Source organism: Toxorhynchites rutilus, chromosome 2, assembly GCF_029784135.1.
Source record: "Toxorhynchites rutilus septentrionalis strain SRP chromosome 2, ASM2978413v1, whole genome shotgun sequence".
Lineage (NCBI taxonomy): Eukaryota > Metazoa > Arthropoda > Insecta > Diptera > Culicidae > Toxorhynchites > Toxorhynchites rutilus.
Genome location: NC_073745.1, coordinates 122,334,999 through 122,360,097, shown reverse-complemented (window position 1 = coordinate 122,360,097; position 25,099 = coordinate 122,334,999). Strand labels below are relative to the sequence as shown.

The 25,099-nt window shown below is 38.6% G+C and overlaps 1 protein-coding gene across 6 annotated transcripts in view; it reads left to right on the top strand.

Annotated features, from left to right (window-relative positions):
- LOC129765037 (hormone receptor 4) overlaps positions 1-25,099 on the top strand; it is a 480,990-nt gene that overhangs the window by 344,035 nt on the left and 111,856 nt on the right. For 2 of the 6 annotated variants that reach the window (XM_055764856.1, XM_055764855.1), the window contains one exon: positions 2,267-2,299. The exons of the other annotated variants lie outside the window; for them this stretch is intronic. The gene's annotated coding sequence lies outside the window, so the exon portion shown is untranslated. The remainder of the gene's footprint in view (positions 1-2,266; positions 2,300-25,099) is intronic. 6 annotated transcript variants of the gene reach the window in all.

Here is a 25,099-nt window from a genome sequence, read left to right as displayed (position 1 = left end):
GTTAACATTTAATAACGATCGTTGCCAAACCCCTTGGTGGATGTTTAGCTCTTGTTTAGCCTCAGGGTTAATTCAAGTATTGACGGCCGTTCAAGAAACAATACACTGACATTGAGATAACAAGAGACCTCAAGGCAATGACCATATGTTCAAATGGTATCCCTCTGAGAGCGACAATAAACCAGACATTCAACACCTCAACCCTATGCACCAACGTACCAATGTTAAAACCAAGTCCAAATGAAGTAATCATAACATGTTGTGTTATTTTACTACCAGCAGGGTACCGCTAACCGGCCGATATCGTTCTTCATCATAATTTACTGCTGCTAAAATCTAGCCAATACGTCATACGGCTTAAGTCGTAGGTATGATTGCTTTTTCGTACGGTTTCAAGTATCAAGTTTTTGCGCAGTCGATGCTCTCGGGGACCACCACTCTCTCCCCCTGTCCTTTTGCCATTTGGTGGCCCTCCGGCGAAGCACGCTTCACAACCACAGTCGGCACCTTCGACTATCGTTGATTCGTTTATGAAAAGTTAGCTAGAAAATGAAGAAAATTAGGCCTCGAGAACATGTGGCATGCGGTAACAAATATTGTTTCCTATTTATTTACCCGCTTTGCGTTGCACCGTAGAGAACATGTGTTATTTTTTTGCAGTTGCAGTTTTTCATAGCTAGTTCTCGTGAAAAGTTAAGACCACGCAAGCGTGAACATGAATGTTATGCTAGAAGGTATGATTGTTCATTTTTTCATTTTGTTCCGGGCATCTTAGAATCAGATGTGGCTCCTTAAATTATTGTTGACTCTAAAAAACGTAAGTATAAAGTTCAAATTTGTTTCCTCTACCCCAGAGAATCTGTTTCTAAAACTCCAATATATTTTTGGGCAAATTAAAGACAGTTCTTAGGGACCTGAAAAATCTAAATCAATCTAAAATTGATACCAAATACGAAATTAACAACCCTATAGAGGCTCCGAGTCGATTTTCATTTATTCTTCCAACCCACTTCCCGATGTTCTCTGTACATAGTTCGTTCAGAGTTGTTCAAATCAACATATTATGGAATTTGACGGATCCAGCCGAAAAACGATTCTGTGTGGAATTGCTTTGTGAAAATTGACAAAAACCGTAACTCAAAAGAATTAACGGAAAACGGCACAAAAGAATGATTCCTGAATATTTTTCCGAATAAGGTTACATTTTTTTATCCGTCGTATTGACTAGAATCTGTCGATGCAATGTTGAGGCATTTGTTTTCTCCGTTTTCTCCATACAAATGAAACACAAATTTCTGCATTACTCGAGAATTAATCAAACAAATGGAACCAAATTAGGCATATGGAGGTTTTAGGGTGCAATAAATGTTTCTATTGTGGTTATACACTACACCCCCCCCCCCTCTCCAAGCGGGGGCTGTCATACAAATGAAACACAAATTTCTGTATTACTCGAGAATTAATCAAGTAAACGAAACCAAATTAGGTATATGCAGGTTTTAAAGCGCAATAAATGTTTTCACGGTGGTTAGACACTTTACCCCCATCTCTGAGGGGGGGTCTATCATACAAATGAAACACAAAGTTTTGCATTACTCGAAAATTAATCAAGCAAACGAAACTAAATTTGGCATGTGGCGGTTTTAGGCTGCAATAAATAATTCAATGGCGATTAGATACTCCTCCCCCTCTTTTAAGGAGGGGGGGTGCTGCCATATAAATGAAAACACAAATTTCTGCATAACTCGAGAATTAATCAAGCAAATAGAGCCAAATTTGACACGTGAAGATGTTAGGAGGCACGAAACGTTTCTATGGTGAATAGGCACTCCTCTCCCCTCTCTAAGGGGTGAAGAGGGGAGGGGTCTGTCTTTATTCTATGATATTTTCTGTATTCCGTGTAACGGAGAAACATTTTATTTGCAAGTGGTTGAAAAATCTTGAACGAGAATTGTGTCTGAAAATAATCTGATATTTTAATGATGAATTTTGGTAGAAGTACTAGGAATTTTATAGTAAAAGGTAAATTCAGCGGGGTCGCTTAGAAGATCAATCAATGAACAGTTCTGCGATTGGATTCATTAACTTGCGCTTAGTAAGAAAACGTGAATGTTTGTAGGTATTGATAACAAAAACAAATTTTGGGCGGGACGAAGTTTTCCGGGTCAGCTAGTTAGCAATAATTATGGATATCATGTTGTTCCAAACAATAAACATACAAATTTATTTATACATAGTACTAACCATATTTTTTTTTCTTTTTCAGGTACTTGCCCAAAGTGATGGCTGGATCACAGCGGTAAATTGCACTAAATATCTCCTGTATTGTACACAAAATGAATTTATATTCTTACTTCGCGTTCAACATAGATATTGTATAAAAAAATTTCAAAGAATTCTACGCGAAGCTATTGGAAGGTAATAATGTCCATTATTATAACGTGACATTAGTAAGAAAAAGGATAGTAACATTCTTGAAAGCATACAAAAATGGAATACAGCAACTTAGATATGACCATTGATTTATGTATTTACACTTAGAAAATCGCATACCACATGTGCTTAGATAATTGCATACAAACCAGAATCTTAATGAAAAATGACATTGAAGGCTTTCTTGAACCTAATTATAAGTTAATTATGAGTGTGCAAATGACAAATGACCAAAAATTGGATCCAAATCTTGGGGTCATAATCTGTGTCCAACTGTTTATGCCAATTCGAGAAGATAATATTTGCAGTCTAAAATCTGTACATTAGAATCTGAAATACAGATTCAGTAAACTAGTTATAAATTACGAACCTGAATTCTGAAACCTGGTTCATAATGTGACAATTGAACTTGTAATGTTAATCTGAAATCTGTGTCCAAAACCTGAAAAAGTCTGAAATCTGGAATTTTTAATATGGATCTAGATTCGAATATAACATTTTAGTGTAATCTGTGTAACTGTGTAGAAATATATATCCTAGATTACAATCTGACATTTAACTCCTGCTTTGGAATTAGAATCTGGAATCAAATCTGTGATTTGAATCAGAAATATGGAATCGGTATGCGGAACTACAATATAATCTGTAATCTGTAATCTTGTTGTAATCATTCTACTTTGTTTTATGTGAATTGGATATCCGTATCTGGAAACTGAAAGTTTTACATTAGATATGGAAAACTGAGAATGACGATGAATGTGTAATCAATCGTTGGTTCCGATTTATAGCTCGCATCCGGAAAATGAAATCGAATTCTTATATGCAATAACTGAGGCTAGAATTTGAAAGTCTGAGTCTGCAATACAAGTTCTTGAATTTGAATATGATTCTGAATATTATTTCTAAGTTTGGGTTCCTGAGTCCAAAATACAATAGAACAATTCGTCATCTGAAAATTGATATCTATCTGAAACACGAAAGCTGAATCTATACCCTGATTTTAGTATCTAAAATGCAGTTTAGGATTCGAATAAAATATCCGAGTGAAGTTATTTTCGAATTTTGGAATCTAGAATCTTCGGAATCTGTAAACTTAAGGGAAAGATACATACATAACAAATTCATGAAAAAAAAGTATTGAAAAAAAGTTGCCATGATGCTTCTCAAACTTCGAACGGTTATTGATTTTGAAAAAAAAAAATATTTAAAAACACAAATTTTATCTATCGCCCTTAGTATGCATAATTGTGAATGAGAATGGTCTAAAAAATCGTCTGTATAGCCCATACTGATATATATCTTCAAGAATAAAATAAACAGTTTTTCAGTTTTTCAGGAAAAAAAAATATTACAGACGTATGTTACATATTAGGCGAAAACTTCAATAATAATTATATTTTGCCGTTTTCGACGTGACAATGAAAAAAAGCTTTCTTTTCATGAAAGACCTTCACTTTTTATACATTTTGCGGGAAGTTCAGCCTTTTTTTACACGAAATATCAAACTTTTAGGAAAATTTGGCTTTTTTTTTGGTTTCGTTTTTTAGATATATGATTTTTTCCCATCTTATGGTTATTTCGACGAATTATTTAAAATTTGTAACTTTTGACCATTTCGAGATAAGAATACATTCTACAGCGAAATAAAAGGGTTGAAATCAACATACTAGGTAGAAAATTAAAACTGCGCCCTGGGACTTGAGGGAGGAAATTTTGGGAATTGATTTCGAGATCAAAGAAACCGCAGCCTTCAAATGATGTTGGAATAGTTTTGGAGACTTTTTTACAGAACGTATGGTAAATTTAGGAAACTATGTTTTTTCGTGACTTGTAGCTACTGTTGTGTTGGTGTCAAAAATTGAAGCTCCAAGTGTTACTAATATTGACGTAGTACTATGTCTTTCATTTCTGTTCCGGGGTGTATGTTCAATGTTTCGAAAACGAGAGCGTGACGCTTGGAGTGCAAGGTTTTTAACGTTAATACCTCTTTGCCGGCTGAACGGAGTGGTATTATAATCACTTCATTCTAAGGATAAAATGTCCAAGAGCTATGTGAGTGTTGATTATTGATCCGGAAACATGTATCAATAGCATAAAAATTGCTTTGAAAACAGGCTATTGAAATCACCCAAATATGTATATAAACGAATGCCTGTTCGGAGATCCACTCTGTTGTGATTGTGCAGCGGTTAATGTACGATCACTGGAATCTGTGTGTTTCCCTAACGTAGATTTCAAAACCAAAGAGAAATCGGCATTGCAAAATATATGCAAGATGCGGGTACTTTTGTACCATTGATCGTTTAGCCATTCTTCCGTTTCGGAAGTCCACGAGAAATGAACAAGACATCATTCCATACGTCAGATTTGCAACGAAGAATATAATCAATCATAATGCATGAACTGGCCTAAACTGGGATTTGTTCGCAATTGAATTCTGAAATTGCTATTTCCAATCATTGGTTTGATCAATAATTCAATCAATGCGCTCAAATGATTACTAAATCAACGGTAGTCCTACGTCAATTTCGCGATTTGTTCGCAATTGAATTCGGAAATTGTTATCTTCAATCATTGGTCTGATCAATAATTCAATCAATGATTACTAAATCAACGGTAGTCCTACGTCAACTTCACGGTTATATATTAGGTATAACCCATCCATAGTTGTATAGTTTGTAGATGAACTTTGTAGATGAATTTTAAAAAAGTTACAGGAGGGTTGTGTCCGAAACAAAACCACATAGTTGACTTAAGATAACGTTAGGCTGTTTGAATCATATTGATTTTGGATATATTTGAAATATTACACTATTAAACTCTCCCCTAACTTTGTAGCTCTAAAAAGGACCGTTCAGTTTAATTGTGAGGTATTGTTTGTTCAGTCCATCAATGGTACAATCGAGCGATCGATAGAAGAAGTATGGTGATTAGTCATTGGATGGTGCGTATCACGATAGAAGATGTCGAAGTGGAATGAGAATGGCTCCTGTGTTCTGTATGGATGAAATATAGAAACACAAACCCACCAAGATAATTATTATTATCGAACACAATTATCAATTTTTCTCACCACAAAAAACATGGTAGTTTATCATAGAGAAAACATATTTCAAATAGAGAAGATCATTTTCTCCAATAATTTTTACGTTCTGAGAGTTCTGAATAAACAATTCAACCTATTTCCATTTTCGGTTAAAACTCAAAGGAACACGGTGCTGTATGCCTCAATGCGAATTTCAATTGGACTAACAGCACCCTAATACGATATATAGATCATATGGAAAATCACTTTTCCGAATATTACTTCACTTTTACAATTTTTCTCACCACATGAACTTGGGTGAAGATGAGTAAAGGGTGTGTCACATCAAATTGCATCACGGAAAAAACGCTGTAGAAATTTAATTTTTATGAATTATATCTTCAGCTTTCGCTTATAATCAGATAAGAGTGTATAGATCACGTTGGCCATGCTTCATTGTCAATTTTTCGTAAATTTGGAAAAATGTCGTCGAACGAAAAAGAGCGTCGTGAATTAATCCTGCGCACTCATTTCGAGAATCCGGAGTTGTCACATCGGGACATCGGTAAGATGCTGGGAATCGTCCAATCCACGGTCAGCAGAGTACTAAAACGATACTTCGAGAACCTAATCGACCGGAAGGTGAAGAACGGCAAAAATGGATGCTCCGTCAGTGAAAAAGATCATAAGCGCGTAGTTAAGCAGTTTAGACGTGATCCGAGAAGTTTGGTCCGGGATGTCGCCAATAAGCTGAATTTGTCAAGTTCATTCGTCCAGCGGACCAAGCAGCGGGAGGGCCTGCGTACATACAAGGTTCAGAAGCTCCTAACCGCGACGAAAGGCAAAACATGGTGGGGAAGACGCGAGCCCGGAAGCTGTACACCGAAATGCTGACGAAGCCGCATTGCCTGGTAATGGACGACGAAACCTACGTCAAAGCGGACTTTCGTCAGCTACCGCTGCTTCTTCTCCGAAGAGGACAAATTCAGCGTTCCGGAGGAGATTCGCAAGCAGAAACTATCCAAGTTTGCCAAAACGTACATGGTGTGGCAAGCGATCTGCTCTTGCGGAAAGCGGAGCGCCCCCTTCGTGATGACCGGCACGGTAAACGGGCAAGTTTACCTTAAGGAGTGCCTACAGAAGCGCTTACTACCACTATTGAAGCAGCACGAGGGCCCGACCATCTTCTAGCCGGATTTCGCTTCGTGCCACTATTCAAAGGACGTGTTGGAGTGGTACGAAGCCAACAGGGTCACATTCGTGCCAAAGGAAATGAACCCGCCCAACGCGCCGGAGCTTCGCCCAATAGAGAAATATTGGGCGATTATGAAGCAGGCCCTCCGGAAGAACCCAAAAGTTGTCAAATCGTAGGCGGACTTCAAGAGAAAATGGATTTCTGTTAAAAAAAAAACTACAACCTGACGTTGTACAGAATCTTATGGACGGGGTAAAGAGGAAGGTGCGAGCATACGGGCTTGGGCTCGAAGTATGAATAAAAAGAAAATGCCAAAAGTTGTTTAATAGTTTTTATTTTACTGTCTAAAATTTTCAAAAGGATCGGTCTACTGGGCGAATTTCTACAGCATTTTTTCCGTGATGCAATTTGATGTGACACACCCTTTACAACAAAACAGACAGCTTAAATCGGACGATCCGTTCTCGAGCAACGAAAACACAAAATGGTTTTTATTTATGAGAATTGAAATATACAATATACAATTTTACACTTACACTTGTGCTAAACGTTTTACAGTACGTGATCGGTCATTGGTATGTAAATTCAGGAAGCAACCAACATTAAAGTATCCAAATTTGAATTTTATTTGCTAGAATTAATCATATCACTCACCTTACTTACAATACAAAAAAAACCTTCGACTTGCATATATTTGCAATGCCGATTTCCCCAGACTCCTTGGTTTTGAAGCCTATGTTAGGGGACACATTTCGGTGACAACGGTGGAAATCGATTTACGCAATAATCTCATCAATTCATCATGAAATGATTGAGCAATAAGCGTTTGAAATTGGACATTTCTCACGGTGCGATCGATTTTCGTTTTTCATTTTGTACCCCCAATATGTTTCCGAAGAATGTGATCCTACATAAAAATTTACGGGTGAGAAATTTGATGAAGCAAACATGAGTGTTGAAACATTTTTTTCAATTTTGTTTGTTTTGAATAAAATATTGTTTTGATTTTTCAAAATAAATAAGTCACTTAGAAAGTTATAACATTGAAACAATGTGTACAAAATTTCAGCACTATTCGTAAAAAAATTAGAAGAGATTGAGTCCAGGAAACGAAATTTTTAAATACATTTTCTGATTTATCATTTCGAATATTATTTCACGATGCATCGAAATTTTAGAACTAACTCTTCAAGAGAATGTTTTGGTGATCATGAAAAGAGGCGATGTTTTGTGTGGTTTTAGAGGTGCAATTAATGACGGTTGATTCATGATTCATTCTTGTCTTCGCGAGAATAATTACCTTTCATTAGTTAGTTGTTTAGCTGGCTTGTTGACTTGAGGATGATGAGGGAAGTATAAATGTCTCGCTGCTACATTAGTTATTCGTCATTGACTATATGAGTGGATAAGTACAAAACAAACGTGTGGACAAATGGGGATGCTTACAATTTTCATCAATCAAAATTTCCGATTTGATTGATATATAAATCACGAAAAACCGTTACAGAAAAACTGTTATCAGCGTTAAAACTATTTCATAAAACCGTAACATGTTTCCTGATTTGGTGGCACCCTTACTGAAAGTCGTATTCTTAGGAGAAAAACAATTCAAATTATCGCCTAAATGAAAAAAAACAATATGTTTCAGATGAATAACACGTCTGAAACCTATAAATTGGTCTTCATAAGCTTCATAAGCATCATAAGCATTGGCTAGCGCCAATTATGGCCGTTTCTTGCCAATCGCTAGCTTCAAACGGTCCTGTTGTTGACAGTAGAGATCTGAATTAGTGTACCGCACTAAAAAATTAAATTTAAAAAAACTATAAAATACACATATTTAGCTGTTACAGTATCGACACCAAAAACACCATTCACAATTTCAGCGGTCTGGCTTGCATTTTCGCTTTTTTGAAAGAAAAAATGTAAAATTTACCGAATTTTCTTTTTGTTGACTTCCATTCTAAACACCCTGTAACTCACAACTAAATGAAACAAACAAAACACAGAAAAATATTTTTTTGTGTGAAACGTTATCTTTACAATGCGTATAAATTTGAAACTGTATGATCGATATTACGCGAGATATCGATCGCTAAAGCCAATTACCGAGAAAATAATGAATTTCTTTTCCACCAACCTAATATTTCGTGAAACTTTTGATTCGATTCCCGTTCATATCAGAGAATATTATTCCGGCTTGCACTTTTACACACGCATTACTGAAATTGCCACTAAAATGCGATCAAGGCATGTAATTCGGCATTGAATTATTGTCCAAGTATCAATCAAAATGACGAATTATCGCTATGATCAATGAGGTACATATGAGGTGGAGCAGTAGTCAGAGTATATTTGGATTAGTAAACAAAATATGATGTCGTCATTATTTGCACTAAATATGAAGTGTGTATGTAAGAAATCAAACAAACAATGTTTAACTCTTTGTGGTCGTTTGTCTGCTCTCAGCCACCGCAGCAAGAAACCATGCTAATCTTATATTTTACTCAACCAATTATCGGTTTATGCATTTCCTAAACGAAGCTTGATGTCTAGTGAACCTGTTCACGAATTAATACGGTGCTCCTATGAGTTATACAGGGTGGGCCATTTAAAGTGGAAGGATTTGTTTTTGCAATAGCAAAGTAAAGAAGTGGAATTTAAAAATTTTTTTTTTGAAATTCATTTATTTTGGTCCAAGGAGATTTGTTCTAACTACTTTTTGATTATGATATCTCGTAAATGACCGCCTCTGGCCTTGACCGCAAAATGTGCCCTTTTTTCGGCATTTTCCATCACTTTGCCCAATGTTTCGGCCGAAATGGCAGCAATTTCTTGTCGGATATTGTCTTTCAGCGCAGCCAGGGTCCTTGGTTTACCAGTGTATACCTTGGATTTTAAATATCCCCATAAAAAAAAGTCAGGAGGCGTCAAATCAGGTGATCTCGGTGGCCAGTCATAATCGCCGTTTTTCGATATTAATCTTCCGGGGAACATTTCGCGCAATAATTTGGTCGTGGCAGCCGCTGTATGGCATGTAGCGCCGTCCTGTTGGAACCAATAATTGTCCAATTCATTTTCACGAACAAATGGTAATAAAAAATCGGTTATCAGTGTCCGATAACGCTCCCCATTCACGGTTACCGTTGCTCCATTTTCGTTTTCAAAGAAGTACGGGCCGATGACTTTATCGGCATAAATGCCACACCACACAGTAACTTTTTGGTCGTAAAGAGGTTGCGTTTCGATGAATTGAGGGTTTTCAGTAGCATAAAACCGACAATTTTGTTTATTCACTCCTCCATTCAAGTTGAAATGCGCCTCATCAGACATTATGATTAACACAATTGAGAAGTTATTTTGAATGTACAGCTGAACAATTTCAGCGCGTTGTTTAGGTGTGTATTGTTCCATGGTTAAAATTGTACTGAAATGACGCTTCCAACGCGGTATGACATTTGTTAATCTGACATCTCTGTCAAAAGTTATGGGGTTGCCGGATGCTTCCACTTTAAATGGCCCACCCTGTAGATAACAGTATTCAGTATCAAACAATGGAATGTGGGACAAAAATCAGCAGTAGCAGAATTTAGCCATTGTAACACTTTGGTGTGATGGAAAAGATTGTTCATAAGTATCAGAACTACTGTTTGCATAAATGTCTCATGTTATTTGAATAATCGCATAAGTGTCTCAAGCGACAAAATCTTTGTTCATCTAAAGTGAAAAGTTCTGATCATTTCGGATACGCAGAAATCATTATTTGAGTAACTACTGGTTCAAATTATGTTGAAGTAGTTGTTTTAAAGAGCAGAATAATTGTTTGCATAAGTGTCTTATGCCATCTGAATAATCTCACGTAAAAAAATTTGTGTCTGTTAAAAGTGAAAAGTGCTGATCTTTTTGGATACACATTGCTGGCATTAATTACACATTTATTGCATCAATGGCAAAAGTGTCTCATATTCAACGAATAATAAAAACAAAATTATGTATTAATTATACTTCATATGATTTACTCCTGGAAACTGTTTCGAAATATTTCATACGAAGATGAATTATAAAATATGATTTTTATATAAAAACAACACATTAAAATACCTTGTTAATACATATATATAGTTCATAAAAGTTCATAAAAACATAAAAAAAAATTTATTTCTCATAATCTTGCAGCTATCACTGCTTTTTCAAGGAAAATTAAATTCCGACCAGTACGGTACCCATGCCCAAATTTAATCCGACCGCAAAGGATTAGAAAAAAACTCACGGTTTCATGATTTGGTGAGACAAATTTCCCATGAAATTTTGTAACTGATTGTTTTCGAATCGATAACAATTGTATTGTGATTTACTTCCGTCATTTAGAGAGCAGAAAGGTACAAAGTCGTATTTTATAGTCCTTGGAAATAGCAGCATTTTCAATGAAATGTTGCTTAACTGTAAACTATTTTTCTCAAATCACATACACCGACACTGTGAGCCTTGAAAATATCATCATATTATCGCGAAAATAACGAAAAATTGTTAGTTTCTATGAAGGTGTGAGAGTGAAAATGACACACAAAAATATCACTTTCATTAATCTTTTCCGACATCATTGCTATTGCATCATGCTATCACGCTCACTACGGTCGAAAACATTACCATCTGCTCCACCTAATATTCTTGCTTATGCTACGACTGCTACGATGAATTCCTGTGTTTATAAGGATAAATAAAAATTTCTATGTTTAGTATGATTATTCTCGGCACTCCAAAATATGATTGAATGAAGACAGTCCCTCCCCTCTTCACCCCTTAGAGAGGGAGAAGGAGTGTCTATTCACCATAGAAACGTTTCGTGCCCCCTAAAATCTTCACATGCAAAATTTGGCTCCATTTGCTTGTTTAGTTTTCATTAGTTATGCAGAAATTTGTGTTTCATTTGTATGGTAGGCCCCCTTCAGGGAGGGGGTGGAGTGTCTAACCTCCATAGAAACATTTATTGCACCCTAAAACCTCCATATGCCTAATTTGGTTTGATTTGCTTGATTAATTCTCGAGTAATGCAGAAATTTGTATTTCATTTGTATGGCAGCCCCCCCTTAAAGAGGGGGGAGGAGTATCTAATCACCATAGAATCATTTATTGCATCCAATAGCCTCCAGATGCCTAATTTGGTTGCATTTGCTTGATTAATTCTCGAGTAATGTAAAAAATTGTGCCCCCTCTTAGAGAGGGGGGTGAAGTGTCTAACCATCATAAAAATATTTATTGCACCTCAAAACCTCCATATGCCTAATTTGGTTTGATTTGCTTGATTAATTCTCGAGTAATGCAGAAATTTGTGTTTCATTTGTATGGCAGCACCCCCCCCCCCCCCTACCTAAATTATTATTTTTATGAATAAAGAATTAGCAGGATGTCAAAGACACGGCCGTATTGTTAACGTAGGACTACAAAATTATTTGATTCAACTCGCATGTTCATCACTTCAGATGTTATCTTAGAAAGAAAAGAAATTCAATAACCAACTCTTTAGTAGCATTTTTCGTGGGCTGTTTATGTGATCTTGCCGTTACTTTCTTTATAAACGCCAGTTTGGAAACTTAAAAATAATCTCTCAGCCTTAACCAAGGCTGTTGGTTACTTGAAAATTTCCAAATCAACTCTCTGTCTCAACATTGTTGGATGCTCGATGCCTAGAGCGATACTGAAATAGAAATCACAAATGGCATCTTTTATACTCTCACTCATTGCCATTATTTACAAACGGGCGGAGCCTGAATTGCAATGTTTCGTCTCTATTCATATCCTTTTCCTTGTTGCAGTGCTTGTTCCCACCATTTACAGCATTTACACATCGAGCAAGTGATTCGAATGCTGATTCGAAATGGACATTAAATTATTGACGGCATGAATCGGGAAGCACAATTTAAACCATTTACAGGCTAGGGAATTATGATGAATAGGGCATCAAACAAATCTCAGAGAATTTCCGATTCGATATGAAAATAGTTATTAATGTTGAAACTATTTCATAAAAATGTGACATGTTTTCTGATTTGGTACCCTAGTCGTGTCCGTCATCTTACATCAATGAAATCATTCGTAGAAAGAAGTCGCCGGTAGCTATCAATTTCAGGAATTTGCTTTGACAATTAATACAGTTAAGTCAGCGTTGACCATAGTTAAGAGTTTTAGTGAAATTTAAAAACATTTCAAATCGCACATTATGAAGATAACTTTCAATAATTTTGTTTTCCTAGAAATGGGTTCCACAAACATCTGAACATGTCGATATCTTATCATATGTCCTTTTTTCGGTTAATCGATTTGATAGAAGCGCATTGATTTCACCAAACCCACATCGTGTTCCTCCAGTGATCAATCAATGCAAGTGCAACCCAACTGTCCGGGGGTAAATGCATCAGTTACCTAATATTGCTAACGCTATGGTGCACCAACCTGCGTTGCATAACTACGACCGGGAAGTTCGGCCGGACAAATGAGCGATGCGACATATTAGCTCTAACAAGGAAGTAAGTCAATTTGCAAAAACTGGGGAAGTAGTGGTAGCACAGCTTTAACCCATAATCTTCTGCTGGGGGCGCAATGGGCCGAAGCGGTGGATGGTTATCTCGTTTCTCTCTCTCTATTCAGGAAGAGTGATCGTTTCTGCAATACCTAATTGAACGGTCGTCTTTCCAGAAATTGCCATTTATAATTCGCAATCGTGACGCAATCGACGAGAGAGGGCCCTTTCTCGTGGCTCGTAGCTCTTGGGTAATGCCAAAGCCATCGCTGCTGAAGATGTTGTGCACAGACAGAAAAGGAAAAAACAGCAAACGCAACTATTTGCAACCTCGCAAAAAAAATAATAGTTACAATCACAATATGAGGTCTTGCGTAATGCTGAGGGTCTTTGCTGCTGCTGCTGCTTCATTGTCGGTTCGCAAAATTGGCTTGTAAACATAGATGGTGGTTAGTGTTACAAAAGATCCAGCCAGCAGCATGGAAGGGATCATCAATGTCGTCGTCGAGTGCAAGAGTTGCACTGCATTACATGTGCGGAAGGGTGGAGAGAGAGCTCGGGACCATCTTGGTTTTGATTCCTTTTTCTCTTCTTAATGAGATGAACTTTCGAGCGAAAGTTACATGAATAACATGCGCAAGCTAGCTCTGCTGCACTTTGATCGTTAAAGTCATGAACAAGGAAGTAACAGAGCAGACGTGCTGTTGATCTTCGATTGACCTTTCAAGCATAAATGGCTGATATTACAGCGAACAAGCTTTGTCGCATCATATAATTACATGAGGCTTTTCTTTGGCATGAATCTAAACTCCAGTATTTTGCAATTATTACCCAACAAAAGTCGGAGAGTATCAACCCAAACGATAAACCTGTTGCGATAATGCTCCGCACAGAAAATCTGCCAGAGAAGGAAGTCATTAGTCGCTAGCCATGCGAGAAGAGAAATATTGGCATCCTCCTCCAGAAAGCTTGATCCGACAGACGAGGAAGCGATCAAACTTCGCAGACGATCGTTTCGTTTTTTCTTTCATTTTCTTCTCACGAAATGGAAAGTGACTTTTCTCTTTCTGTTGCTGCATCCAGCAGAGGTGGACGGGGGCAAAGAGATGATTATCGGGTTTGCTTTTTTCTCTATCTCTCTCTTTCTTTATTACACTGACACATTAAATGCACTAATGCAATTATTATGCAGCATGGTTTTCACTGCGCCTTCTCACAAGGCGCATGCAGTTCGTTGCCAAGCTTGAGTGGCTTGCATTAAGAGAAGATTTCAAGATGTTGGACACGACTTGAGCTAGAGACCTGAGGCCGAGGAAAACGGCGGAAAACTCGTTGATTATCTAGTCTCAAATGCCACAATGAACTCGACTGAGGAAATAGGTAACAAGATTATGGTGGTTGTGTAACGTGATACTTGCTGGGGCTGGCGGATAAGTTGCCATATTTGGTCGTCGAGATAAAATGCAACTTCCTCGTTCGTGAAACAGGATGGCACGAATTGTATGTGGTATGATGTAAGAGAGTGCATTGAAGGATCGCTTCCGCGACAGGTTACTGGTGTTCAAATGTTTCAACGCTTTTCTTGTTTCAAGGAACAAGGTGCGCTTTAACTCTTTGCGGTCGTATGTCTACTCTCGATCACCAAAGTAAAGAAATATACCAATCTAATACTTTATTCAACAATCTTTAGTTTCTTTTTCTAAACGAATTTTAATGTCTAGTTAACTTTTTCACGAATCAAAACGGTGCATATATAAACAATAGGTAACGGTACTCAGTATAAACAAAAGATGCTTGAGGAAAGGCTTGATGAAAAACTCCATGTATTACGGCATATGTAAATGTAAAGAGTATTGTTCTGTATGTTCAAAAAGAAAGATAAAGGGCGAAGGACCCCAAACTAGTTATTTTTGTGATACATGCGAGAACCAGGACTGCATGTTGAGGACTGCTTCGAAAGATGTGATATCATCGAATGAGAATTATATTTTATATTATATATACACACGAAAGCAGTGTAAATCTAAAGAACCTTATACACTAACAGTTCGGCTGAAAAGTTTATAAGGTAACACAGTAAAACTATTTTTTTTGCAAAACTCAATTTTATTATTCAACATAATTGCCATCGAGGGCGATAAAGCGATTATAGCGATCTTGCAACTTGATACCATTTTTATAGTACTCTTTCGTTTTTTCGTTAAAATAGGCCTCAGTTTTGGTAATCACTTCATCACCGTTCTTAAATTTCTTGCCAGCGAGCATTCTCTGCAGGTCTGCGGACAGAAAATAGTCGCTGGGGGCCAGATCTGGAGAATACGGTGGATGCGGAAGCAATTCGAAGCCCAATTCATGCAATTTTCCCATCGTTTTCATTGATTTGTGATTTTTCCTCTTTTTCACAATAACAAAAGTAGCTTCACTCTCAATGCTGTAACTCACGAACCAATCGACCGATTGCTGTCAAATTTTGACTCGTATCCATTGAAAGATGGAGCTTTGTGATAGTCAAGTAGATTTTTGCAAGAGGCGCCATCTAGACGTCAACCTTATGAACTTTTCAGCCGAACAGTTATAAAGAATTATTAGAGATAATTTTCGTTTAATATTTTTCCCCAAATGCAGAAAATGTTTTACTCTGTTACACAGAACACATCTTCTTGAATGGCGTTAACGTTCCCTGTGGAACTTTTGCCGTCTCAACGTATGCATTAATTAGCGTCATTTATTAATACTTAGTTGCGATTTCTTAACCTGAAAATTCATTACCATTTTCGCTTTACAGAAATGAAACACGAAGCGCAATGTTGAATTGCGTGGCAAGGTTACAACATTTGCACATCTCGATTGGACTTGAGTTGAAATCCGTTCGGGTAATTCTTATTCGATCGGATTTCAGAATACAGGAGGGTAGTTGATCAATAGATGAATCAGGAGTTTCCGAGGAAATTAAACTATTCTTTTGCTCAGGGTGTATTTTGTCAACTAACCAAACTAACAATGTGCGTATGAGGTAATCCTCCCTTTTGTCATTCGACCGAATACATCCAACAACATGTTGGACGGAATACGTGTAATTTTGTAATGGAGCTCTTCAAAGACTTCATTTTTTTCGTTTGTACACACGTGCTGTCATGACAATGCATACGTTTTGGCTCGACAACAGCAAAGGCTGTGTCGGTGTTACTTATGATAGCGTCTCGCAAGTGAATATTCTTTTTCAAACTGTTGCTACTGATTGTGTCGTAGGAATCGCAGTCGTTCGTTTGCGTATTTGTCGACCATGGATTGTTGACATTGCTCAAGACATCGTAGAAGTTGTCCTGACCGCGTCGAATCACATAAAAATCCATCGACCGCTCTCCCCTATTCGTTTCGTCTACTCCAACCACATGTGCAAAAATATCAATTCAAAATGAGTAATGCTGCTCTTAATGATTGAAGTACTTATGGCGGGATCTCGTTCTTTGATGTTTATGCAATATCCGTGTTATCCATTTAGAGCGGCCGGGGGATTTTTAGGCGAAGAAATTTCTTCTGACTTGTGCTGTGGTCACACATGGTGTAAAGCTTGTCACTACATTCAAGGCGTGTTTCTTGGCATAGAAAAATTAATTAGGTAATAATAATAATAAGGTGTCGTGCACAAATTACGTAACGCGATAAAAAGGGGAGGGGGGTCGAGGTTGCGTTATTTTCTGTGTATTAGAGATAGGAAATGGCGTTACGTAGGGGGGGGGGGGGGTATTTCCGCAATGCCTGTAAAAATATACGCATTGGATTTACACATGTGCTCTCCAGCCGGTGTTCTATCAGGATGGACGACAATAGCGTGCTTGTCATTTTGCAATCCGAGCATGTGTGATTAGACTAATGTCAATAACTCATTGTGCTCATTCAAAAAGGCTTCCAGTTCACCGATGATGCGCCTGTATTTAGGTGAATTGAGGTTACTTGCGCATGTGTTGGTAAAAGATCGATGAAACGAATATAGCGCCATCTGCTATTTAACAACGTGAATGAATTCGTTCTCTTTGGAAAACGCACGACGTGTCGATTATTCGGTATTGTTTATACAAAAATTCTAAAATCGTGATGAAAAATAGGAGATGGGGGTGAAAATCTAGGTTTATATGCATTTTTGAAGCCAAATTTAAGTAAAAAATGGGAAAAAAATATTCAGATTTTTTTTTGACGTAGAACTACGTCTTCCAGGAAGGGTGCCAAATCAGAAAACAGGTCATGTTTTTAGGAAATAAAGTTAACGTTAAAAATTTTTTGTGAACTGTGAACTGTGAACGAATTCTCATGGTTTGCATACCAATCGAATCGGAAATTCTCCAAGATTAATATGCTATACATTACATTTCGCTAATCTCTCAACGGTTTAAATTCATGAAAACTGGAAGAACTTCTTTTTTCCCATACATTTGTTCTCTCGATTTGTGTGCTAAGCCTACTCGTATTTCGAATGCTTATAACTCGAACATTTCTTAATAGATCGAAAAGATGTTTACATATGTTTGATAGGAAATTTGTCTACGCAACTATCACAATTAATAAAATGTTATTTTTCATGAGATGAACAATTGAATAACTATAAAATGTCAAGCGTTATCTAAACGCCCTAACTGCCAAGTTTAGATTGGCCCAATTTATGGTTTACCCAACACAGACTGCAAAATCGATTTACCTGTGGAAATCCGCTTTGCAAATATACATGCAAGTTGGGGGTATTTTTGTTCCCACCGAGCTTTCACGGTTCGAGAACTACGTAAACATGAGGTGTGCAATAATTTCAGTGGGAAATGTAAAATACAATGTTCGTTTGATAATTTTTCCATTCAAATATTCAAATATCCAGTTCAAATAAAAGGACGTTCATCAAATTCATTTGTGACGAAGAACATAATCTATTACAATAATTTCGATGCATTCTAAAATAATATTCGAAGTGGTAAACTAGTGGATTGCAAAATATAATTGCGTAGTTCTACGTCGAAAATATGCGGTCGTGTCCTAGATACAACTCCTTACAATTTTTTTGACAAAACGGCGGCCGTTTGAAGAAAAAAATGCTGTTTTTTTATAACTATAACTCGGTAATTACATATTTCTGAAGTTTAGGCATTCAAAAATGTAGCCTAGAAAAGACTTTTTTTAATCCCATTACCAAATAATGAAATTAAAATCAGGTCTTTTTCAAATTATTGTCAAAGACTATGATAATGAAATTTCAAATCTATATGCAAAAAATAAGCTAATATATTCCTACGTCAACAATGTGGTCGTTCCTCGGAAACAATCCATCTGTAACTTTTATTTGTCCTTGCTCAAGTGGATATTATATTGAATGGCGTGGAACTTTTGCCGTCTCAACGTATTTACTAACTAGCGTCATTTGCTAATACTAAGTTGAGATTTCTTAAGCCAAATAAAGGTAATATTATATTATCAGGCACGTAGCGTAACCGGCACGGCACGTTTCATGCAAGACAAATATTATTGCGTGTGTTTCAAATGTGTATGCGTATATATAGCGGAACGGCTCCGGGCATACACAGCACGCTTCAGACAAATGCATGAAGGAATTCTCGAAAAGAATATTTTGCCGGTGCCGGGCACGAACTACATGGGCGAGTAGCACCATACATACAAACCCAACGTCGAAGTTCGTGGTGTGGGTGCGTTCGTCGCTCTTCGGTACGACATAGGTTCAATCACCAGTAGCATTTCTCCGCTCCGTCTGCGCTGCCGGTCCGTACAGAGAAGTTGCTAAGCCTGATTATATTTCTTTATTTATTTCTTTATTTATTTCTTTATTCATCTGACTTTTTATTGTCTTAATGAAATATTAAATATGTGATGGGGAAAAGCCAGACAAGGGAAGGCATAAAAACCCCACATCTTTTACATGACTTACAAACAATATATATAAACAAACAGTACATTTTGAACACAACATATAAGCCACTTAAAGTAAAAAAAAATTAACAGTGAGCATCAACTGTAGTCAAGTCATAAAAAAAAACAAAATAACTGAGTGGAAACTGAGCCCTTGTCCATGGCAGTCCTCGTTGTCAGTGGTATCTATTCAGTTCCTGGAGTCGGTGGTTAAATGCAGACGCAGTAGAGACAAAATCAAAATAGACGAATAATTCATTCAAGCTAGCGGACATGGAGCGCACTGGGTCATGTAGTCCGTATAGAGTGTTCCGGGGCTCAAGCAGCAGGAAATTCCGTTGGCGAAGCAATCGTTCAGGGGCGTAAATGTTGAGTTGCCCTAGCAATTCAGGTGCGTCAATTTCACCGTTTAAAATTTTTGCGATAAACATAGCTTGAGCAATGCTCCTTCTCTGCTGTAATGTCTGCAATCCCAGTAATCTGCATCGATCTTCGTATCGGGGAAGGTTCATAGGATTCCGCCACGGAAGACGACGAAGGGCATGTCTGACAAATTTCCGTTGGATTGATTCGATCCTAGCAGTCCACGTTGATTGATATGGGCACCATACTTGAGAGTTAGATTCCAAAATCGATCTCACCAAAGTGCAGTATAGAGATCGGAGGCAAAGCGGGTCATTAAATTCTCGGGATATTTTAAACATAAATCCCAGCTGCCGGTTGGCTCTAGAAATCATGTCGTTGTAGTGCAATCTGAAGGTAAATGATGAGTCTAGGATGACGCCAAGATCACGAACTTTAGGAACACGATCGAGAGACTGTCCGTCAATTGAATAATCAAATGTTATCGGATTGAGCTTGCGGTGATACGTAATAACATTACATTTGTGAATGCTTTGCGTTAGCATGTTCCGTGTACACCATTCGGTGAAATGATCCAGCAGCTGTTGTAGAGCGTGGCAGTCCTCAAAGCTTCGGATGACCATGTAAATTTTGACGTCATCAGCGTAGAACAATCGGCAGCCAGGTGGTAGTACGATAGAAAGCTCGTTAATGAAAATTGAGAATAGCAAGGGGCCCAGATTGCTCCCTTGTGGCACGCCTGACAGGTTCGAAAATTGTTCTGATCTTTCCGATCCAATGTTAACGGTGAGCATACGATTCGTTAGTATGATTCGAACCAGCTGACAAGATCCGCTGAGACACCGATTCGTCCTAATCGTTCCAGTAGTATTCAATGGTCAACTCTATCAAATGCTGATTTCAAGTCTGTGTAGACGGTGTCGACTTGAGCACCAGCATCAATGTTGCTTATGCAAAACGAGGCGAACTGAGCAAGGTTCGTGGTAGTCGATCTTTTGGGGTAGAATCCATGTTGATCGGTGGAAATGTAGTTCTTGCAAGAGTCAAAAAGCAAGTCATTCAATAAAATTTCGAAAACTTTAGAACACGCACAAAGCGAAGTTATGCCTCTGTAGTTTTCGATGTTCTGTCGATCACCTTTTTTGAACACAGGAAACATGATTGACGTCTTCCAACAGGTGGGAAAGCAACGTTGTCTTAATGAGAGATTGAAGAGTGCAGTGAGTGGACGAATCAACTCCTCGCCACATTTTTTAAGGATGAAGGAGGGAATGCCATCGGGACTAGACATTGAACACTTCAATTTGTTTATGGCGAATTTCACTTGGTCCGGTGAGACCGCGAGGTTTCTCAGATGACACACATCTCTAGGTGTATCTCTACAAGCGTCTATAATACGGCATCCCGACAAAGTCGAATCATTGAACGCACTCCTGAAGTGAGTTGCGAAAAGGTTACATTTTGTTGCGGTGGAATTGGCTACTTCACTGCCCAGAAACATCTCCGCGGGTAGTCCATTGTTATTCTTCCGTTTTGAATTCACGAATTTCCAAAAATTTCGGGGATGTCTACGTAAATCTTCTTGAGTTCTTATGCAGTAGCGTTTGTATAAATAGCGGTTGAACGTTCGATAACTGTTACTAGCCCGTGCGAAACATTGCTTGGTGAATACACAGCGGGACTGGCAATAGTCTCGAAGTGCCTTTGATCTCAGTCGTTTCAAACGTCTCAGGTGTGCGTTTCCCCAGGGTGGCTTGGGGGATGGTCTACGCAATGGGATAAAATCAACCATGTAACCTTCAAGCAAACTTGTAAAGCAGTCAACTGCAACGTGTATGTCATCTGCGGATTCTAGGAAATGCCAATCAGTTTGGCGTAGGGCTTCTAGTAATCCTTCAGAATTGGCTCGGTGAAAGTCAAGTCCAGGCTCATCCGGAATGTTTATAAGTACGATGGACTGTGAGAGACTAATCGTTACCTCCAAAGCAGGATGGTCGGCGTCAAGAGCGGAAAGCGGTTCTGCAGCTTCTTCGAGATGACATCGAGAGAGCGTAGTTTCATTCACCAGAGCAAAATCCAAAATTCGTTCATTTCGATTAGTAATATAATTGATTTGAGACAATCCATGTAAACTGAAGCCGTCTAGTAGCGAAGCACAAGCAACAGAAATGCTAGATAGTAAGCCATCAACGGAAGGGCGATCGTTGGTTGAAGTGTTCCAGACAAGTCCCGACTGGTTGTAGTCACCAAGCAAAATGGCAAGATCGGTATCTCCAAGGCGGGAATATATCGCTTCAATTGATTCAATATGATTTCTAATGCTTACAAAATCATTTTTGCGGTCAGGTGGGAGATAAATAGCACCGACACTAATAAGGCAGTGTTGCAGTTTCACCTTAACCCAAATCTGTTCTAGTGTATCATTGCAGGTGTGGGATCGATGCGACCATTGAGATTATTTGAAGTGGCAATCAACACTCCACCACCGTGTGATTTGCGACTGTTAACATGGTTGCGATCAGTTCTATGAACTGTGTAGAGGTCTCCGAAAAGTTGCGATGAAAATATTTTATCGTCGAGCCAAGTTTCCGTGAGCACAATTATGTCATAATGGCAGGATGAAACCGCCAAAAAAACGTCGTCAATTTTTGTGCGCATTCCCCGAACATTCTGGTAATAAACTGTTAATTCGCCAGAATCGATCAGTGGTGATTGTGACGATGCAGGTTTGATGATTGGTGCAGCGGAATCCAAGGAGACATCAGGGTTCGGTACGATATCTTCCCCATCGTTGAAATAAGCGGCACTGTCAATGAGACCAGTATCAGGGATCGAAAAAACGGTACTGTAATCGTACTTGCCTGAGGTAGCAAGTTGGAAGACTCCCTCGCCAGTTCCGGACACAGGAACGGAATGTCTTGGATGGCAGGAAAAGTCAGCGGAGCGACGAGAGCGGTGCTCGACTGTGCCGGGTGGCGTGGGAGCTTCCATTATGCTGTTTTGCGTGCATTCCGTTGGAAGTAACCATAGACGACCAGATGAACGACGACTATATGACATTGTCATTCTTGGTGACGAGATGTGACTAGAAACGTGACGAGTATCAGGTAGGAATTTGATTTTTGAAGGGTTGTACTCGCCTGTGCTAATGTGCTGGATGACCCCATTCCCATGTCTAAACACAGGTCCGGGACGACTGCTGGCCGATGACGGGTGGGACACGACTGTGATAGGGGGATAGGGGCCTTCCGAACGGCTTAAACTGGTGCGTCCCGGGCTGGAGGAATCAAATTCAAATCCAAAATAGGCACGATTGGAGGGGATATAGTCTCTGGTGGTAGCAACGGTGTAGTAGGCTTTTTGAACTTCGGTGGAGCTCGAAATTTTTGTACGGCATAATCTTCGAATTCCAGAAAAAGCAACCCTTCAGACCATGTTGATGGATCCAGTGCTTTTTCTCTCAATGATTGGTCGAGCCCAATTTTGAAGGATAAGAAAGTGAGGGAATCCAACTCTCTACCTTTTGGGATGAGCTTCGCCACAGAAATATCATCCTTAATCCCGAGATTGGCTTTAATACATCATGTATTTGTCTGCCGGTGTCGGTACGTGCCGTTTACGCTACGTGCCTGATAATATAAAACGTCCTTAACACGCTTTGAATGTATTCCGAGGTGCAAGCTAATGAATACGCGTGACCACAGTGCAAGTCGAAGGAAATTTCTTTGACGAAAAATCCCCCGATCAGAACGGGAATCGAACCCGAACACCCGGCATGATAATGTGAGACGCTAACCACTCGGCCACGAGTGCTCAAGTGGATACAAACACTTTATTTGTGCAATTTTTAGTGTATGGACATTCGAAACAGTGATGGCATACTTGCCAACTTCAATTGTTTGTGATTTTAACGACATTTTCGACCCGTACGAGGAGCATCTTCGACATCAAAAATACCTGAACGCAATTAGCTTTTACTGTATCGGAGACTATTAAAACCATTCACAATTTCAGCCGCCTGGCTTGCACTCTCGTCTTTTCCAAAGAAACTCTGTAAAATTCACCGAAATCCTAATGCTAGGAGAATTAGAAGAGGGATTGGTAGAAGTGTACCAATTGATGTAGAACTACGTCTTCCATTTCTGTACCGGGGCGTAAGTTCAAAGTTTCGAAAACGGGAACGTGATGCTTGGAGTGCAAGGTCTTGAATGTTATCTCTTTGCCGGATGAACGGAGTGGTGTGACAATCACTTCAATCGAAAGATAAAATCTCCAAAAGTTATATGATTTTTTAATTATTGACCCGAAAACTTGTTTCAATAGCCTAAAAATAACTTTGAAAACAGGCTATTGAAATCACACAATTCCGTATATAAGCAGGCCCCCGCTCAGTACCGTATTCTCAAAATTCTTGGAATAGTAAACCATCATAGTCAATGAACTTCGACACCTAAACGTCCGATGAATAATTGACGTATGTATCTCTATAGTTAGGCTGGTTCACACATTGAAGCGACTGCAACTTCATTTATTTATGTAACCGAATGGAATCGTTTATGTTGCTCCACTTTCGTACTGCGATCAAATCCGTTCCCACTTCCCTGCATCCAACCCCTTCACTGTACAACTATATTAGTGCATACGTGCATTTGCTGTGACGAGAATTAGTGTACATGGAAGTGCATGACTGGCTTCGTTCGTTCGTTCATTCGTTCATTCTATACATATCCGACACATTTCGACGAAGAAAATAGACTCCTGCTAGAACTGCGTGTTGCCACTATTAACTCGTGTGGGGGTGGCGGGAGGATGGACCAGCGGCGGCGGAAATATACACAACATACATCCACATTTACCACTGTATCAGCGCGAAGACCCGGCTTTTCTGGGTCACCACGAATGAAAACGAAAACGCATCGAACGTGTGTTCGTCGTCATCGTTATAATCATCGTCATCAACGTGAGCAATAATAGCAGCAATGGCGCAAACTCTTGCGGTGGGAGAATGAAATATACGAAAACTTATTCTCTTGTGTGCGTTTTTTTCGTGAAAGATTTATTCACAGATGTCGAGACCATCCCAATAAACATGGGATATCCGCACAGTGTGATGATGAGTGTTTTTTGGTTAATTCGTTTTGGGTGCTGCGAAAAAGAGTAATTCGATTGTTTACTTCAGTTCACACACCTGAATCGGTCAAGTTATCAATCATTGGCATTTCCCCTTTCTTTTCCGCAAAATGTTTTGATGAATTGATCGAGTTCTGCTACACTCAATTCATATTTTGATTTTGGAAAACGGTAAAAAATAATTTCGCTACTACAATCAACCATTTACCATTTACCAGCCATGATTACTTGAACCTCGCACTTGAAAGGAAAACATTGAATAACGCACGCATTCGCTCGGTACAATTTTGAGCAACATCAAATTAAGCGAATAATGACACCTGACAGAAACACTCGAAAGCGAAAATTTCACTTACACACTAATTTGAACTGATTCATTTTTGTTATTATTTGTTTCTTCTTTCTTCATTCCAACTTCCCCGTATTCGCCTCATAAACATAACAACCGTCGTCTTATTGGATACACGGTCCCCAAAAAAAAACGCGCTGGGAAGCATTACTTTTACTGGTGGGGGACTGGTGTCGGCATTTT